This window comes from Phalacrocorax aristotelis, chromosome 3 (genome assembly GCF_949628215.1).
Source record: "Phalacrocorax aristotelis chromosome 3, bGulAri2.1, whole genome shotgun sequence".
In the NCBI taxonomy this organism is placed as follows: Eukaryota; Metazoa; Chordata; class Aves; order Suliformes; family Phalacrocoracidae; genus Phalacrocorax; species Phalacrocorax aristotelis.
Window position 1 is genome coordinate 17,956,797 of NC_134278.1, and position 17,349 is coordinate 17,974,145.

General features: G+C 40.6%; 1 long non-coding RNA gene across 13 annotated transcripts in view; it reads left to right on the forward strand.

Moving 5' to 3' along the window:
* LOC142054378 (uncharacterized) overlaps positions 1 to 17,349 on the forward strand; it is a 94,849-nt gene that overhangs the window by 10,340 nt on the left and 67,160 nt on the right. For 9 of the 13 annotated variants that reach the window (XR_012659507.1, XR_012659508.1, XR_012659504.1 and 6 more), the window contains exons 4-7: positions 11,327 to 12,004; positions 12,799 to 12,940; positions 15,102 to 16,240; positions 16,517 to 16,602. This is a non-coding gene — a long non-coding RNA (uncharacterized LOC142054378). Of the gene's footprint in view, positions 1 to 11,326; positions 12,005 to 12,781; positions 12,941 to 15,101; positions 16,241 to 16,516; positions 16,603 to 17,349 lie in introns of all 13 variants that reach the window. The other 4 variants (XR_012659503.1, XR_012659502.1, XR_012659510.1 and 1 more) reach the window with 4 other exon arrangements.

Here is a 17,349-nt window from a genome sequence, read left to right on the forward strand (position 1 = left end):
CTGAAGTAACAGGTCCCCTCAATCACAAGCTCGGCAGCCAAACTAGAGTTATTAACCAGTACGTTTTCTGGTCAGCAGCTTCACAAATGACCATTGGTTTAAAGTCAACAGCTTTTTTTTTTTTTTCTCATTTAAAAGGGAATATCCCTTCTGAGGGTAGGACAGAGTATATTCTAGTAAGTGTGGGAAATGATTCTGTGTGGCAGAGGTTCATTGTAATAAGGGACATTCCAGTCTCCTTTCCAGTAAGCTTTTCAGGGCCCATAGGATGCTTTTAGCTCCTGCTCTCCATCTGGGAACTCAGAAGGTGGTGCAGAGCCAGTAAGGTGACTGTCAGGGACCAGGTGATGCTGATGGAGAGGGGGAGAAGAAAGACAATGCTGGGTTGTATGGCTTGAGCATGATGGGGCTAGAGGACCAGGGACAGTACCAGTCACACCTGGGTGAGGACTTGGAGCTGGAACAAGGAAGTCTAAGGATTAAAGCAGAACAGAGGAGAGGGAGAATGCAAGTTTCAGATCTCTATTCATTGCTTTAGGTTTCTTTCATTTGAAATGACAAGCCAAAATAAGCAATACAGTCCAGAAAGTGAATGCTTCTGAAGACATTTCCTGTATTTCTGTCTCCTGTTGTAGACAAGACAACTTGTGAAGTAAACTGCGGTGATTTTAGCCCGAGCTAGATAAATTTTCTAGCTTATGGGAGCTATAGGTTCAAACTGATCCAATGAGGTCCTTTTAATGCTTATATAAGAGACATCCGAGAAATGGTGATTTGGGGCATTCACCTGGTGCAATGATTTTGATTTCTGAGTTGCAGCCTGAACTGGGAAGGATGGTATATGAAGCCTTGGGTTTTGACAGGCCTTTTAAACATCAGACCTCTTCTCTGAGAAAGTATTCAGGAGAATACTCTTGGTTTTCTTCTGAAGCATAATAGTAAGACTGCTGAAATCCTCAAAAGCTTCACAAAATGGGAAAATAATTCTTCCTGTATCTGTTCAGTATTGTTTGAGGTACAGGATTTTTTCCGTAGGATCCAGCATCACTTTAAAGGCATATCTGATGTTAAAATTCCGATGAATATTTGGTGGTATTTGACTAAATTTGAAGAAATTATTTAATACAGAGCAGCCATGTTCTGCTTCAATGGTTTTGTCTTTTTTTTTTTTTTATGTGAGCTTCTGCTTTATTTTCAATAGTGTTTGTATAGATTCTGTCAAGGAAAACCAAATGCCATGGGAAAGTTTTAGGTAATTTTTTGTTGTCTGGGTGTTTTTTGCTGTAATGCAGATGTTCCTTTTTTAAATCTGGCAAAGGCATTGCCATTTGGGGTGAAGATACTTTCTGCTCTGTGCTGAGAGCAGCGACACACCTTGCAGATTGTCTTAGGGAGCAATCTGCAGTATGCCAATTGCTCTCTTTTCTGCTATTTTGGTAGTGTTTTGTGGAGTTAAGCGCATGTGTATAAGCTGCAAATGTACATTCCTGTATAGAATAAGCAGGCTGTCTGTGTGGATCAGCTGTTACGGGGGTGGCTGTGGGTAAGACATGAAACCGGCCATGGAAACTCCTTTGATGGAGACTCAGTAGTCTTGATGCTTTATGCACATGGGGCCTGATGCAAAGCCAGTGAAACCCAGGAAGACTCTTCCTGTCAGCTTCACCGCTTTGGATCCAGCTTCAGGTGTGTTTGTGAATGTATGTGAGGGATATAGTTGGTATTTGGCTAGTATAGCAGTTGCCCGTGAGAGTGGAGAGGGAATTTGTTTCACTGCTGTGGGTTGGCAAGTGAATTTTATCTGAAGCTTTTCACTTGCACATAGCCAGCCTGCTCAGGTTCTAAATAGATTCTGCCCTCAGACTGTAAAGAACAAGATAATCACTTTATGTTATGTACTTGAGAGCTAAATTATTTTAAAAGTCTGAAATTAGCAGATGAGGAGGAATTTATTTGCCAAATACATTCAGAAGCAGCTTGGGAAGCCTGTCAGAGCCCAGCTTTAACTGCTTAACTAGTGGCTGTTCAACTTAATAGCTCTCAAGAATACTTGCAGTATGAGGGAGACCAACAAAATCTCAGGACTCACGAGATTTTCTTCCAGTCAAAAAATGCTATCAATTCACAAACCAGATAGTTGAAGAGGAAAACTTGCACCTACAGCGACTAACCTCACATTACATCCTCTGTGCTCCAGGCAAAAAAGAACCTTGCTCTTTTTTTGGGGTCTGTTTATCCATTCTTCCCAGCTCTATTAACTTAGCGCATTGCTGAACATGACCTTTGGTCTGCTAGCAATGCTGCCTTTACCATGCGTTAGTCGTTTTCCCACCCAGATATCTTCATGCTTTCCTTCATCCTATCCTCCATGCATGGAACAAAGGTCTAGAAAATTCTCTCCAGGTGTTCTCCTTCAAATCACTCCTTAGATGCGCTTCGACCCTGATGCCTATGGGGCATTGATGGTAATAGCTAGGCAGAGCGGAAGTTAAATTGTTTTCTAGGCAGCCTACGTGAAAACATCCTCACATGATTTCTGCTGTGGTTTTACTATCAACCCCTTTCCTCCTGGGGAAGACAAGGCCATAATGCTGTTCTAGTAATCGCCAGCTGTCATTGGAAGCTGACGTAGATAAAAGCAGATCTCAGCTCCACTGGTTGTTACCTTCTCTCTCCTTCAGTCACAACTCTACCAGTTTGCTTTTCAGCCACCATGCTTCTTTCATTCTTCATGACTCTCGCACATCTGTGAATTTAGCTCTCTTGCCTCCTTGAGGGATCAATGCAGAGTCCACCCTTTCAGAATATGTTAACACATCTTGGCTCCAAGCATCAAAGGTCTGTTTTTGGCAGGGGGTGGCTTTCTTGCACATGGAGCCACAGATCTTAACCCTTTAGTGTGGCAGAAGGCTTTCTTCCCAGTTGCTGTTCCTTCCCTAACTGTGTGTGGAAGGGGCAGCATCCTGGCTAATCAGAGCTTCAGACGGGCAATTCTTCAAATTGTTTTAGGGTTTTTAATTAAACTGTAGGCTCCAGCTTCATGTGGCAGAGAGCCAGTATCGGTCATCTGACAATAGCCTTCACCATCTACCAACAATAAGGGAATTCCTCAGCGTATGCTCCAGAGGCTTCTGAAATGCTGTGAACGGGTGAAATTGCTGTTTGCAAAGCACCCTGCAACATTCAGCCTTGCAGGTCTGCTGATTTTTAAATTATATAAACAAAACCCTATAAGCCCCACATAGCACAAAGATACTGACTTCTGTTTATACTGTCCGGATCACAGATGCTGAGCATGAATGCATGAACAGTCCTTTTGTATGCTGTTTGACACTTTCTGCGGCTGTCTGTGCTGTTTTTTAATGTACAGAATCCCTGATTCTCCACTGCCTTGCACCCTGTCTATTCATTCTCACCCCTGCGAAGTGAGGGTAAAACACTATCAAAACAAAATGGTACCATTTTGCATGTTTTCCACTCAGTTTGTACAGGTGTAAATGACTACAGAAAGAACAGGGCAGAGCAGAACCTGACCCGCAGTCTGTCTCTCAGTGCGTCAGGGGTCTTGAAGTGGGGGGATGACAGAACAAACACAAGCTGTTACCTTGCCATTTTTGCTAATGTTTTAAAATCAGGCAGCTTGCGAGAATGACAGATGCAAAAGTTAGGCAGTACTTAGTTCCTGTAGCCTTCACGTGATGTGTTCTCCTAGAGCAATAAAAGTGTTACCCGTGGCATGGATAGGTGCTTGTGATAGCTGGTATGGGAGCAGAGTTGTCAGAGAGTCATCTTCCCGAGTTGTTTAGCTGTTGCATTTAGAACTGGAGAAAGAAAAATCCTTTGTTCTTTCTGCTGCCTTTTTTTTTTTTTTACATTACCTTAGCTTTTCTAAACCACCGTGATGGAGAGTGAGCTCTTCAAGCTGTGTTAAGCCTGCTGCTTTGTCTCCTGGGTCCTGGACATGAACAGCGCTCAATATTTTAATTTTTTAAAAAAATTTTGTCATTACAGCAACAAAAGACTGTGCTCGTCCTAACCATTTTCAGTCGTCCTCTAATTCTGCCTGACACAGCTCTACAAGTAAGGATTCTTCCAATAAGCAGCAGCTCTTTCCCCTTCCCATCTTTCTCTTTGCACAATGCCCAGCTCTCTGACACCTTCCTTACTTTCCTGAACAGCACAGTAGACCAAGTGCCTGTTTTTGCCAGGACACAGAATTTAAGTTTATTTATGACTCGTTGATAAGATGTGGCTGTTACCCCTTTGCTGGATGTCCTTCACAAATACATAACCTGTCTACCCTGGGTGTCAGACTGCCCCAGCTTTCTCTTTGCTCATATGTTTTTTTTACTTCCAGAAATCTTGTCCAGTTACTCCTTCAGCTGCCGCCATTACTTGCTCTGAATGCTAGGTTCTGGCTGCCTATATGCTTATTTGTCACCTTGGTGGTTCCTGCAGGCAGGAGGCAAAGCTTCAAGAGAAGGGCCTTGTCTCTGCAGTGTCTTCTGCAGTCAGTGAGTTAGCACTGCTTTGTGCCCTACTTCTGATAACCTTCAAGATGTTTCATAGTGCTGTTTTTAAGCAGTTTCTTTAGAAGGGAGGATAAGAAAGTCAGCAGCTATTGAAAAGTGATAGAGATATAATGCACTTTACCATTAATGCAAGAAAAAAAAGTTGGATCACACCAAAAATATCTACTTTCCCTTAAAAAAAATTCAGAGCTCTATATAGATAAATACTGGCAAAATCTGAATCGAAGACATTTTGCATAGGCTGTTGTAGTAGGTAGGAATAATGGGCAGAAGTTAAAGTCTCTTTTGAAATCAGAACAGTAAATATTTTTGCTTATCTTCAATTGAAATCTCAACCTTACCATTACATTAACATATCCACTCATTTTTAGAAACTATGTGAATTTTCATGACTCATTTGAGTGCTCTGTAACTATTCGTATGCAAATGTGACTCATTGAACATTCTCACAGTCGCACACTTTACCCTCCCATTGGAGTTCATGCACAAACAGGAGCGGTGGTTTTCCTTCTCCTTACAAACCTTACCTTTCCTAAACAAAATCTTGAGCCTTTTTAACATTTATAACATTTGAAGAAATACCTGTGCCCATAATTTCAGAGTTGCTTTAAAATGGAAGGGCTCAAAAACAGAAATAAAAAAGCACTTTGTCTCCAAAAGCATTTTTGTTAAACTCTGTGTTCTCACATCTAAATTTGAGAGGTTTGAAAAGGACTACATATTTTCTTCTAACTTTCAGAAAAAAAGTAAGTCTGGCCTGAGAACAAGCATGAGAAAGTTCAGCTGAAAGGTAATGTGTCCATCAGTCCATGCAGAGACTTAGAATGAAATTGCTATCTCAACCATAGCTAGAACAAACACAGCTGATAAATAAATGTATATTGGCTAGAATAAATACAAAGTGTAATGCCAGATGTGGACAGTGCAGAATGCAGAGAGGCAGTAAACTGAGTAAACGTCAAATGAAAGACTAGCCTTAATTGTGAGGAGTCAATTCCAGTGAGAAACAGAACTGGGGATCTCTCTTGACCCAAAGCAGCTGAGGTACCTGGCTAGCTAGAAAAGAAGCTGCCTGGTCTGTCAGTGCTTTCCCATTTGAGGCTCATCAGCAACAACCTGCTGCATATAACATAGAGTTCAAAGGCTGCCTTTACTTCTGAATATCTCTGGCAGGGTTGTAGGCTTTACAGCCCAGCAAATGTGGTTTGCAGCTTATGTCTGCAAGACCTTCTGCAGCAGCATCCCCTGCAATGCAACCACACCGGGTGTCTCTTTGTCAGTGGTAGGACATATGTTTTTGTATTTCAGGCTCTCAGGAAGTCCAAATGACTATAATGGAGTCTTCCAGGTTTACTTGTTCAGAAGCAATGTTTTTGGAGTTCAGATGAGACACTTCACATAAATGTGTTGACTCCTTGTGTTTGTGTGCTTCTCAAAGTGTGTAGGCTTTCCAGATTCTTTTAAAAAGGTATTTCCAGTCTGTTTTCTACTAAGTAACCCTTGAAAATATGAAACAATTATAAAGGCTAATTGTGCAATGGACATTCATCCCCCCTCAAACCACCCAAACTATGGTGACTCCTGCTGTCTCTCAGAGGTCTACTGTGTCCCATGAAACTTAGAGAGATGCACCCTAAGATCTTCTTACATATTTTTGTGCAGGTTTATTGTAAGTAAGCATGGAATTCACCCCGCAGATTAAGACACCAACATTCAGAGGCTTGATTTAGTTCCTGATGTGTAGGAATCCAGCACTACTTGAAGTGCTGAAGTCTCCCATCTGGACTCCAGCTGCCGCTCCATATTGGTAAAGTCCCATACATGGTATGCCATCCTTGCCAGCCCTCGTGGATATCTTGGATGCCCTCTTGCACCTCAGATGACAACAATTGTCATGTCAGTGGACATCTAATGAGTACATGCAGAGGAGTCTCCAGGGAGTGTCTAATCAACTGCTCAAATGTACATGTCTACTTTTGAGTCAGTTGAATGGCTCTGTAGTCGTTGACAACTAACTTCCAAATTGACACCTACAGATAGACAGTAAAATTGTTTCTTATTCCAGAAGCTAATTTCCACCCTACATGTCATTTGTTTGCTATATGATGCCTTTCTGGAATGGCCTGTGCACCCAGCACACAGAGAAGGTGCTGAACTGAACCGAAGATCTGTTACATTGGTCTGCAGATGGGCCAGTGCATACCCAACTGTGCACCCACTCCTGTGCCATGTGACACCCTGCTGTTTCTCAAACGTTTTGCTTATTTGGAATTTTTTGTCTAGTTATCTTCTTCTGGTATTGCTGCCGTTAGTAAGCAGCCCTGGCACAGGTACCTGGGCTCTGCTATGCTTGCGGTTAACGTGGCTAAATCAGCTACATGCGAGTGAACTCAAGTATCTTCTTGTTGACACACCTCTGACTGTTAGCTGGGTGATCAGCTGGAGACCAACTAAGGTTTCTAAGGTGACATGAAATTAAGTAAGTTGCAAAGGATGTAAACAATCTATAGAGAAGAGAAAGTAGGGGCTCAGTACCTGATCCAGCTGCGAGTTCCAGACTGATGCATAACCTGCCAACCTGAGAATTACGGCAGGATCAGATCTTATGAAGGAAGCACCCTCTCTTCTCTTAACAGCATCATTAGTAGCGCAGCTATATAGACCTCCTACATTAATAGTGCAACAGATTGTTCCTGATGCACTTAACAAGCAGTTCAATGTAACAGCCAGAAGCTAAAGTATTTGCCAGTTTGTGAACTTCAAAGCAAACTTTACTTCTTTCTAAAGAGTCTTACAAACAGCTAAGCATATTTTCTCCCACCTCATCTTTAAAGAAATTACAAAAGAATATATACAGCAGGCCTGAAATTCCTGCCAGTCCTTCATCTCAATTTTCTTGGCATATTGGTAAGGAATCTGGATGCTGAAATTTTCTGTTAATGAGTACCTTATTTTATGGATGTGTTCTTTTTCTGTGCACTAATGCTTATCTGAACTGTTTGTGCTCTTATGGAGGGCCAAAAAAGACACTGAAGTAACCAGTGAAATATGTTACTACTTTGGGTTTTTTTTAGTTTGGAAAGTGTAGGTGGTCATTAATTGAGCTAAATTTCTGTATTGATTTATGTATCAGTTGATTATAATTCTACAAGTTACCTCCAATCTTCATTTCAAGGGCTGGACAAGCGCAGGAAAAGTAGGTCTCCTGTGGCTTGTGATGGATTAAATATAGAGGCAGCAAATGTTAGGGAGCTGTTGGTCAATGCAAACAAAAGCTGCAGGTAGTAATTTGATTGGAAACGATGTGGATGAAGTGTACCTAAACACAAGTGTCACGTGGAAAGCAAGAATGTGAAGTAGTGGCAAGGACAGCAATTCCAGAATGGAACAGATGAAGGGAAGCTGAAAACACTTGTCTAGAAATGAAAAAAAACAACCAAACCCCACCAGTGGTAGGCAGGAAAGATTAAAAGAAGTGAGATAAAAAATAGAAATGCTGTTGATTTCCAAGAATCACTAAGTGACTGTTGTTGAAAGGTGGACTAAAAGCAAGGGAGGTGAAAAGTCGAAGGACTCTTTGAGGGGAGAGTAAAAGAATGTGTCCGCCCTTTGAAAGACAAAGGCAGATTTCTGCTGGTTTCATTAGAGCAGAATTGAACCCTCTGTGAGATGTGGAGGAAAAAAAATTTCAATGTTTTTATCTTGTTGCGGTCCAGAATTTACCCATGTGATTTATATGATGTTTTACATTCTGTAAATTGAGTGTTTATACTTAGGAAATTTTTCAAGACTGAAGACTCCGCAGTGTCTTTCCTCATTCCTTCGCTGGTAACAGCAGCATAGTCTCCTCCATACTTTGTGCTTTTGGGCCTCAAACTGCAGCTACTTCTAGCTGGGAAAATGTTCTAGCCTCTGTGTCTGTTAGTTCATGTCCTCTTCTGTGGGGCTAGCAAAACTGTTCTTCATAATGGTGATTCTTTTCCAACTCATTAGTAAAACTGGAATTAACTGATTAACTTGCTGGACCAAATCCCTGAGTAGATGTGAAGTAGATGCCGTTTCACCCAGGGTGGGATGCACTGAGCAAGGCTGTAAAGGATTCTGCCTTCCTGTACAAACTCCTGTGAGTCTGATTCCAACCAAAGTGATGTTTTCATTTGTTTTCATTCATTACAACTCTAGTAAGTGTAATAGAGGAGCAAAGTGTCTCTAACTCGTGGGAGAAGGGGAAGGGAATTTTTTTCCTTTCTTGTGTAGTGTCACTAAATCAAACAGCCCATAGCCCGAGTACCGAAGCTGCAGTGAAAGCACTGTTACAGGAATGCAAGACAGAGCTGGAATAGAGGTTTCCACCTGCAAGTATAGGTCTGGTTGGCTGAGAAGACAGTTACCTTTTAGTTCCTCACCCTCTCACGATTAGAGCAGTGCTACATTCGAGCACGGCTGAGCAAAGAATAAACACTGTGCTGAGGAGGTGCCAGCATCCCATTTCAAACCAGCGGTCTTTTCCCTCGATCAGCATTACCTTTGGCATACATGTCCAAGGGTTTATAGCTAGGTGGCAGACAGGGAGATGCTACATCATAGTCTTAGGTGTAGTGACTTTGTAAATAACTGTGTGAGCTGTTCACGGAGGTAAATGTTTGTATACTGGGTTAAAAGACTTTCAAGCATGATTGCATTGTTCTTCATAGTAGCCTGTAGGAAGAAGCAAGCAGGGGAGATGCATAATACCTAGATAATAGATAAGCAATCCCTTTGCAAATATTGGGGAAGCAATTGCAACACAATGCCATACATCCATGCCCCAGGCTGCATTTAAACAGCTATCCTGCCTGAGTTGGGAATAAGAGTTCTAAAGTGCACTGAATAGTTAAAAAGCTTTTTCCAAGAAAGGATGAGATCAGTTGTCAGTAGGTGTCCCAGACACAGAGAATGCCCAACTTCTTTATCATCTGCCCTCAGAGACTTGAGCAAGTGCATATTCCTCACCAGCACTGAGGATTTGTCTCCCCTCCCCCTGCTCTTCGAGGGGTGAGTCGACATCTCAGCTCTTTGCTATGCAGGAGAGCTTGATTTTATCCAACTTGGAAACTCTACTGCCTGGAGAGGAGGAGACATTCTGCGCTGCAGAGACAGCATGTGTGATTTCTTGAGGATGCTAATCACATTTCCTCTTCATAACTGCCTGGTGCCAGAGGGCATGCAGAAAACCTTGGTAGAAACCATCCATTTGATGTGCGAGCCTGCCACAGCAGCCTGCCTCAGCAGCACTTACTAACCAGGACTTGAAACTTGCCAGGGCTTTGCTCTCAGTTCCACATTTTTGCTGCAGCAGTTGTTGCGTCAAGGCCCAGTATCACTTCACAGGATGGGGTCCTGTCTGAATTCAGAGGGACCAGAGAGGCCCGTAGGTAGTGTGGTATTTGTCTTTGCTCTGTATGTCCTGCTTGAACAGTTAACTTTATGTTAGGTGGTAGAAACTCCAGTTAACTTGAAAACTAAAGTGCGGACCAATGGAGTGGGCTGACGCTGACTCATGGATAGGTAAAACAAAGTCATTGCGGGAAGGGTATTCTTTTGCATAATCTACAATAGAAGTTCCATAGTTTTTTTCTTCATAATGCTTCTTTGCAGATGTTATTTCTTCTTGCAATTCTATTTCTGTACAAACAAAAAGATTTTTTTTCCCCAAATTGCCATCAGTATATTAAGGATGTTGTACATGCACATCAGGTGCTCCTTTATTCTTCATGGGACTGTTGTCATGCATCCCAGGACAGGTTTGAATGCACCCAGGGTAATATTTTGGAATAACTGTGCTGGTGGAGCTGTCACTGTGCCTTACAGCTGTCTAGCCCTCCAGAAATAAAAGTATAGAGGGAATATCCTCAGACTTGGACCTTCGTATCCTTAAATATGGCAGACTTAAAGATGTCAGGATTAAAGACGTGTTTGTTTGGCTAGTCTGACTAATAATGGGTACTTCTGAGTTAATTCACCCATAAGAAGCACATGTGTCCGACCAGTATTTTTTGTTGCTCCTTTTCCAATTGAGTAACAAATACGTCTCGAGAATCATGATGGTACACCTTTCTGCACTAAGCACAGACAAGAACACTTTTTCCCAGGAACTGATCCAGCACAGTATACAGTATAACTGTCACCTAGTTGAGGTATCAGTGACTATATGTGGCTCCATATCTCCCAGGCAGTTGTCTCATACCCAGTTGGAGCACCCCCATAAGACAACCATAAACTGTTGCTCACTAGTACAAGTGTGTCTTCTGTTACTGGAGCCACTATGAAATATTTCTGTTGGATGAGAATAAGAAAGCTCACAGTTTCTGCTTCAAAGCTGTTCCTGATTCTCTATGACATGGTCTTATGCTCCATCTACTTTTAGACAGCTTTACTTTGAATAGCAGGTCCATGTTTGATGCCAGTTTTGGAACAGCAGCCCTGTAGTCATTGTTGAAGTAGAAGGAACACAGCTCTAGGATCTGAGTGATGGCTGAGTGACATTCACAGGAACAATTGGGAATGGCACTGTCTCTGTCAGACCAATGTCCAGCTGCCCAGGTGTTCCATCTCCAAAAGCAGAAACAGGAGATGTTATTTAGGAAGGCCATAATAGCCTGGCCACTTTCTGCAGTCCATTCCCCTTGATTTCCCTAGCAACCAGAAGAGTTTTGTTAGGAATGTTGGTGTGTAGCCCTGCTTAGCCCTTTCAGTATCTGCTTATGGACTCTTGGTCCATCAAGTTATCTCACTTTTTTTTTGTGATCCTACAGGTGCAGTCTCCCTCCACAGCCTTCTGCATCAGCAAGTTCCAGATGTTCACTACGTGCTGTGTAAAGAAGTACTTTTATCTCTTTTAAATCAACCTCCTACTGGTTTCATCAAGTGACCCCTAGTTCTAGCATTGCAAAAGTTATTGAAGAGTTCTGCTTTCAGCTTTTCTACCACCTTTGTGATTCTATAAACCTTACTTATATTCCCTCTCAGCTACCTTCTCTCCAAATCCGAGCCCTAGTCTTTTTCAGTCGCTCATTCCTTCTTAAGGCAACTGCTCTACTCGTTGGATTGTTTTCGCTGCCATTCTCTGGACATGCAATAACTGTGCTACGTCCATCCTGAGATGCAGGGTCCAGGACTCTGAAGAGTACTCAAGATTTGAGAGGGATACCACAGACAGTTTCTCTAAGAAGACTCTTTAGTCACTTGCCCCATAAATCCACTGTGACTCTGATCCTGAGCCATACTGCTTCCCTCCAAGTTACAGAGTTGGATGGATGCTGTTCTAGGGTGCAAGAGGGGGATTGTGTGTGCCATATCTTTCTGCTTTCCAGTCCAAAATGCTGGAGTCTACCAGGGCACAGTGTTGACTCATACGAAATAAAGTGTTGGGATACATGCAGGCCAGAAGTGGGATACATATTGACAAACCATCTCAAAAACCTACACTTACTGTAAGTAACTATCTATTCTCTTCTCTTTAGTCAGTATATAGCTAACCTTGGACATACGCATCTATAATGATACCTGGTTTTAGAGATCATATTTGTTCAAGTATGTTGTTGTTATGAGAAAGACATAGTTTTCCAATAAAGTCATATCAAGGCAGTACCTACATATTCATTGCAGATAGTGTATTACAGAAAGAAACTTTCTCATATTTATTCATTAACAAATATCCAACCATTGCCATTAAAGCAAAGTTCAGATCCATACATCTGATGAACTGAAGAGAAACTGTTACAACATAGTTGCCATTAACACAGTTTCTCTTCAGCAATCTCTTGTACTGATGGATTTACCATTCTGTGGTTAAACAATTTTTCATCCTGGAATATTTCTAAAACCACTTTCTGATAGAAATCAGAAAAATTGAAGTTCATCTTGTACATCACTACTTTGGACAGCTCTATTTGGAGAGAAATAAATATAGCAGATATAAATTAAATGGGGATGAAACAATCTGAGCTGGAAAGAGAAGACTGCGAGTTTATTTTATTTCCTTGGTTGTGTAGGAATCTTGTTAACCAGTATGTAATGCATAGTCATGTAATAAAACATGCTAGACATTAAAAGGCAAAAACCCAGTTCACAGATGTTGTAACGTTATGAGATAATTTTAGGGAGTGAATGGGGTGAAAAGGCTGGATTTGTTAGAGAGGAAAATACCTATGGAGGCCTTTTCTGTGAGCAATACCATGACTTCATTACCATGTCAATTCTGGGAAAAGGCTCTGATTTAACACAGCAGTTGGCTGGATCCATATGGAGCTGATGAACCTCTGAATGAATAGTGAATGGAAAAACTGCTGGAATCTGCCTTCAGCTTTGTTCCCAGGATGACCAATGTAAAAGGCCTAAGAGCAATACTGCACAGATGGTGTAAAGAGGTAAGAAATCTGCAGGGTTTAGTTTACTTTCTCCTCCTACACTGTTTGGCATTTTATTTTTTTAATCATATTTCGGTTTCTCCAACTCTATCTGCTTAAATGTCTTTATTTACAAAAAAACGTGAAATAAAGAAAAGCTTTCGGGAAATAAAATTAATTCAAAAAACATATGTAGCAGTAAACATTTACATAAAATTACAATCAAAAATGTTGAATTTTGTACGGTATAGAAGTAATTGAAAGCATAATTATGAAATCTGGAAAAAAAACCTAGTTAAAAGTTTAACAAAGAACTTTGGAATTACTTCTTCAATTCTCTCTATGTTGTGGGAATATGCAGATGTTCACATTTACACAGTCATGTATGTCCACTAGGGTTACATGCTTTTATAGTCTGAAGCATCATCACAAGTGCCAATACAGTAAATCAAAAGACTCTCTGGCATTATCTAGTTTCCTTTCTGGCTTTAAAAGTTAGAACAGATGTCACAAGAGAGGACAAAATGGATTTTACCCACCGAGAGGAGCTTTTCTTGCCATCATTAATAGGAGGCTCCTTGAAATGCTAATGTACACAGTTTGTGTTGCCGGGTTTGCATAGAGATGGTGGGAAACAGCTCTGATCCCAACAAAACCTTTTGTTATTAATCAAGAAAATCTGCTCTTCTGAAACAGCAAAGCACTGAAATGGTGTGGCTACTTGCAATGCAGAGATCTCTATAGCAATCTCCAATGAACAAAAATGTAATAAAAACTGTTCAGCAGTTCTACGAGATACAGCACATGTAGCAATTTATTTGCAGTGATTTTGCATACACCTTCTACTTTCCTTTGTCATTTCAGCATGGATATTTACAGTGGAAAGATTACACTGGTTCTGAATTTTTCTGAATCTCCACTCTTTAAAATCTTGTTTCATTTCATAGCAAACCTAAAGAGCAAACCTGGGTCAGAAAGAACTTTGAAAAGCAAGCTTTTCTTCTTGAAAAAAATCTATTGCAGAGCATGACTTTCTGTTTGATTTAATGTTAAGACTATGTAAGATATATTTGCTTCGTTAGAATATAGGATTATGAGATCTTAGGAGCTCTTTGTCAGTACAAACATACTCTGCAATGTTAGGACTAGTATGCTCCTCCTGATGTAAATGGGACTTAATAATTTTTAGTAGTCTTTAAGAGAGGAGGTTCAGACACTGATGTTGCTTGGTGACATATGACCTCTTATTTTTAAGAAATACCAAGGCAATTAAATCACAAAGTACTAACTGCTGTCAGACATTCATTGCCTTGTATAGGATGCCTCAGCAGAAGCCTTCTTTCCCAAAAGTATTTGGAGTATGAATTAAAGCCAAAAATTCAAGGAAAGCCTGAATTAAAATGTAAATTCTTTGCCTGGTATTACTCATCACTGCAATCTCTGGCCAGTCTCTGATCAGAGTTACATTAAATTTCCTATCAACTTATTGTACACCAGTTCCACAACACATTAATGTGGCCTTTCACAGATTCATTGTGCTGAGACTTCAATATACTGGCACAAGAGAATGAATTAGGGATGAAGCATTAGCTCAGAGTTTAAGCCTCTTTTAATTTCCTTGCCTCTGTGGATCTAAAGCAGATACTTAACATTTTACATTGCCATAGATTATTGCACTTTAATTTTTATTGTGTTTTTTTTTTAATGATGGTAATAAGCAGATAGTAAAAATAAATAAAAATAACTTGTTATAATTCATGCAAGATGCTTGAGATTGCCATCGTATAGTTACAGGGTAATACAGTATATATAGTAAATTTAAAAAAGGGAATGTTTATTTGTTCATAGCTTTGTCTGATACAAATCTGGTAAAGCCAACAGGGAAGAAAGCAATGGGATAAGAGGGGATGGGGAGCTTATGTGAAAAAAATAAAGAGTGAAACATCACTGATTCCATCACTGAGGAGCTGTTTCAGTAGCAGGAAATACTGTAACAGGCAAGCAGGGAAAAACAAAGCTCTAAGAATAACTTTGAAGTCAGAAGGGCCTTTGGCATTGTAAGAGGTCTACAGGTGAAATGACCAAGGCTATCTGTAGATACTTCCTACAAAAGGATTATCTCTTCTCTAAGTTTCAATGTGTAGATTTTTTCCCAGTCTGCATTTTCCTTTCAGCTTGACAGTTAAACTCCTGATTTCATGAAAGCTGCATTTCAAAGGAGTCCGAAACCTGTACCCCTGTACCAAAGGGTCTCCACCACTTCTGCTGCTAAATACACGATCTTGCTGTTCCTGTGAGTGTGGCCAAATTAACTCCTATGATGTTGCACTGAAAATCCCAGTTTGGAAGGAGGAGGTACTGTTCCTCCAAAATAAGAAGCAATGACAACAAAAAATCCTACCGAGTGTGCTTGGTGGGGCCTGCTAAGGCTTTTGTCAGGGACTAATGACTTTGACCTCACTGTCCGATCCCTCAGCGTAGAGGTAAGGATGAAGACTCTTCTTGGAAAAAATCTTAAGAGGGCTGAACCGTCCTGCGTCAACAAGCTACCCTACAAACCCCATGTCTCGATAGCACTGACAAAGTAAAGCCATTGAGAACAAACATATTTAAGGCATATTGTCCTGTGTAAGACTTTTTGTCTACCTGTAAACTCTCAGTGATTTAAAAACAGGCATTTTTTTTCAGAAGTACGATACTTAAAATTGCTTCAAAACTTTGCAGGAGCTGAAATGTATACATTTCAACCAGGCTGGAAATCTACACTTTAGCTTGTATAACTAAATTACAGGCTAAATTACTGATACATCAGTAGTTTGAAATACATCCATGAAGGGATTTTCAGATAAACTGTTTTTTAGACCAGTGTAAATTCTTTGTACAGACACTAGACCTGAGGATTTTCACCAAGGATTAAATGTTAACTGACTACTTCCCTGTACAGTCCTTGCCAAATTTTGCTCTCACTTCCTCTGGTCCTGAGTAACTTCACTGCATTTGAAGTGGTTATTCTAAATTTGTCCCACTGTAACAGACCAAAATTTAGCTTGGAGGAGCGTTGTCTTCTGTTGGTGTATTTATAGATTTTTGGCTGAGAATCTGGAATAGGTGAGCAGTCCAATTCAGGTGTGAACCCTTTCTCTACACTGCCTTGCAGGTAAATCTGCTTGTCTCAGTTTTTATATACCTTAAAAATGGGTGTGAACTGATATCAAATCAGATCTCTTCACTTCTTCCTTTGGTAACATTTTAGGGCAGCTCAAATCGGCAAGGTGCAAGAAATCGAGTCCCGTTTCCACCCAGGAATCGCTGTTCCTGGCAGTAAGTGTTTATAAGATCAAATTCCTTTTTGTGGAGTAAAAATAGTACTTTTAAAAGTCAGGCTATATAGGTAAATTATTTAGGGATAGATCGTCTGTGGGGTTTCTAGAACGAAGTGAGTATGATATGAGGGCCTTCAAGCTTTAGAGAACCATATATGGGCAAGTGGCAAAAAAGGTCAATCTTTTTGTATATTTAAATCAGCTTCCAAATTACTTTGAGTCTTGTATAATTTCTGCTTTCTCTGTGTCTTTTTCTTTAAAATTCCATACTCAGGTAGCACCTGGCAAGCTGCATTGAATCCAACACTGAAGATAGCCTTATAAACCCTGCGGACATTAAACTACTGGAAAACAGATTGGGTTGGTAAAAATAAGTGTGCCTGTTCTCACAGAACCTGAGAAAATCACACCTTCACTTTGTTAAAAAAAATCTGTTTGTGCCACTCCAGTAATCACTTCATAACTGGTGGGAGAGCAGAACATATGTCTCAGAAGTGGTAGAATATAAAAGCCTCTACCTCTAATCCTATTTTCTTTAAGAGGAAAAAAAAACCAACAAAAACCCCCAACCTTTTCACTATGTCATCTGTAAAATCGGTGCCAAGGGTTTTCTGCTTAAAAATCACAAATGAAATGTAAATTGCTCATGGAAGCAAAATGAAACGGAGTGGTTTTTTGGTTGGTTTTTTTTTTTTTTTTTTTTTAATGAGGTGTGTAATGTAGTAGGATCATGTACTAGAATGCTTGCTTGAAGCAGGAACAGAGGATATAAAGAGGAGCCCAGTCCTGGCCTCCTCACACAGGCAAACTCTTCATGTGTAGATGACTTTTACAAAAAGCCCTAGCATTACTGCAATGATTTGCTGAATGACACCTAGTCTAAAAAGGGGGAACCCTCTGAAACTTGGGGACTAAGGCTCATCGCCGGCACTTGCAGTTTACAGGACATGCCCACCTATTGCAAAGGTTCTTCTCTGTTCAGTTCTGGCAAGGTACCCTGGTTAGAGCCATTGCTCCTGCATCTGCCTTCTTTTGGAAGTAGTTTTAAAACATTACCATGGAAGGATAAATACAAACTGTATTTTAGCAAAGCTGGTTTTACTCCAC